This window comes from Pteropus medius, unplaced genomic scaffold, assembly GCF_902729225.1.
Source record: "Pteropus medius unplaced genomic scaffold, Ma_sr-lr_union100, whole genome shotgun sequence".
NCBI classification, from domain to species: Eukaryota; Metazoa; Chordata; class Mammalia; order Chiroptera; family Pteropodidae; genus Pteropus; species Pteropus medius.
The window spans coordinates 15,575,819-15,579,002 of NW_024354911.1; positions in this window are offsets into that span (position 1 = coordinate 15,575,819).

Consider the following 3,184-nt stretch of genomic DNA (forward strand, 5'->3'; position numbering starts at 1 on the left):
ATGGGTCACTTACAATATGCAATTTATTTTGGTAATTTTGTATTATTTTCCTTAAAGAGGACTCTGCAAATTGCATTAGCTTCAGTTCTCCTCAAATATGGATCCACCTCTGGTTAGGAGGCAATAAATTGATATGAAATATGCTTGGACAAAGGTGCTATTGGGAGCATGAAAAGGGAATAGATTAAATCAATATGTTTAGAAGAAAATCAGTTATACCTGGTGATCAATTAGATTGTAGAAGGAGGGGGAAAAGAAAATAAAAAGTGAACAATCCCATTTCTTTCTTTGACGGTATTATTAAGTTCAAAGATAAGTCATTTGTAACAGACAAGATATCTAGATATTATATAAAAAGGCATCTCAAAGACATATTTCTTATCAAAATGAAGAAATGGCTAAATTCTACTATAATTAGGTAGATTATAAACTAGTTAAGTGGCTGTACCAAATGATTAAAAGGTGAACATAAATCTGGAAGTTTCTAGGGTGTGTCAAATACCTCAGTCTTTATGTCTCTTCTTTACAATATGCTGTCAATGATTTGAACCAAGTTATAAACATATACGTGTTCAATGCATTTACATATGTAATGTGATTTTGAGAGGACCAAAAGATATACTAAAAACTGAAAAGGAGGCAGAATTAGATTCTAAATCATTTTAATTGGGGTACATGACTTATCGGCAGCATTGTTAAAACTGACTTTGAGGTTACAGTTGCCCCTGAATTCACTTTGTGTCAAGTGTGTAATGTCCATCCATGAAGGCTAATGTCATTCTAGGCCACATTAATAGAAATGGTTTCTAGACTCTAGAATGAAGGAGGAGTGGTAGCTTCATTTGGCTTCACAACATTACATTGCTGTTCCCAAAGAATGGGCTGTTGATATGTTCCATCTGCTAAGACTAGTTCAGTTTAATCTCCTAAGGTTTACACTAGGAAGAATATCAATAGGTTTGATTGTATTATAATAACTTTTTAATAGAAATATAAAAGATAAAAATGTGGTAGTGATTTGCTTATTGTACAAGTTCAGTCATAGGCTAGACGACAACCACTTAGTAGGCATTTTAAAGGAGATAAGCATTAGGTGGAGGATTATTTCATGTGTTTCAAGGTTCTTTTTAAACTCAGAGTTTTCAAGATTCTATTACTCTCTGACTCCTTGATAATATTCATTTAAATTTTAGGTTTGGGCCCATCTCCCGAGTTGTTCTTTGAACTAGTAATTAAACTGGCAGCAATTCATAACATGTTCCTTTCCATGCTTTCATAGTTTCATGTCATGGGTCCGAAAGATAAATCATCTACTGTTTGTTTTTCTGTTTAAGTAAAATTCGGTTTACTTATTTATCCATAGTAAAGCTTAATAAAGTGTAGCTTCTGGCAGAATTAAAAGGTTAAATAAGTCATCTTCACAAAATAAAGACAATGTATAGACACCAGTGGTAAAAGACCCATTCAGCTTATAAACTGTAACCTGATCTTTCCAGATTTTCAGTTCAAGTTTTCCTGAAAAAGACTCTAGTCATACTCACCAAAGTTCTCAGTCAAGTAACTATTCAAGTAGCATTAATAAATCATAAGATCAACTATCTTTTGTCCAAAGAGTTATGCTAAGAAAATATTCCTTTAAGGATTATTTTTCTATTGACGCATAAGCCAAATTTTCACAGTAAAAATATTTGAGGTATTGAATTGCTTGGACTACTGGCACTTTATTAATTCTCTTAAGTCAGTGAATAAAAAGGACATTTAATAACAAAAGAGACAGTAAAATTAACTTTAATGAGCAGTTAGTAATACCCAAGCATTTTTTTAAAAAAAACAAATAATGGATACTCACATTTAGATTTAATTTTATTGTTCCTATGAAAGAGACTAATTAATTATTCAGTATAACATCATAATTGAAAGGGGAAAAACTCCTCTTGATTAGTTAAAGTAATTTAAATATCATGACAAGTCATGGGAAAAAGTAAAACAAAAAGTCAAGATGAAGAATGAGTAACCATGTTCAGAAAATTAACACAATCAAATGGTAAACCCAGTAGAATACAAACAGTATAAAGAGGGATGAGAGGTAAAAGACAAAAGTGTTATCATGGCATTTAGAATATATTTATCTTTTGTCCCCCAACATCTTTGTAAATTAGAATTTGCTCTATAACTTCACTGAAGTCTTTACAGGAAACCTGGAAATGTATGAGCGCAGTTGGCATCTAGATTCCACCTGGCAGTTTATTCTTTGCAACCAAAACTGTCATTACACTATCTGGGAACACTTGCAACCCAAACGCTGCTTTCAAAGGAACCAGTAGAGAGAAATATATTCATTAAAGAGCAATAAGGTGATACTTAAATGACTCACCCTTAAAATTATTCATCATACTTGTCACAAGCCATTACTGAACCATGGTCCACCATATGCTGTTACAATCAATGTGTGACAAACTCCAAAGAAATCATTAAGATTTACTTTTATAAAAAAAAATTATAGGAATATATGTGGAATTGTCAGGCCTGGTGAAGTACCTAAAACAAGAACAAATTGTATACTAAGATAGGTTTTAAAAATTTATCTTAAGGGTGCCTTTTATTGTATATCATCATCATCATCCTATTATATTGAATTACTGCCATGGAACCTAATGTTGATCTCACATTTCACCCACAGTGCTACAGATCTAAAGGGTCTCAGTAATAGAAAGAAAGTCTTATTAAGTTGTCTCATAGACCCCTATTCAAATATAGGGCTTATGTTCACTATAACGTCATCAGGAGGGCTCAAGAAAATCAACTAGAAAAGTAAGAGCTGTAAGATTTAATGAGTCATTCCAAGAGGAACCAAAAGTTAACTGAAGCACAAACTATTGTCTCTGTTCAAATGACACCTTCTTCGAGAAGTCTTTTCTGATCACCCATCTAAAATAGCCCTTTCATAGTCACTATATAGTCGCTTGTTATAGTTTTCTTCATAGAATTCATTATTACCTGTTACTGTGTAGCATGTTGGTTTATTTGTTTATTTTTTTCTCCCCTTTAAGAATATAAGCTCCATGAAGACTGAGATGTTTAATTTGTTCATAGTCCTGCAAGCTGAAACAATGCCTAAAATATGAGTGATTTTCAGTTAACATTTGTTAAATGAATGAAACCCAGGGGAGCTAGAATATCTGCC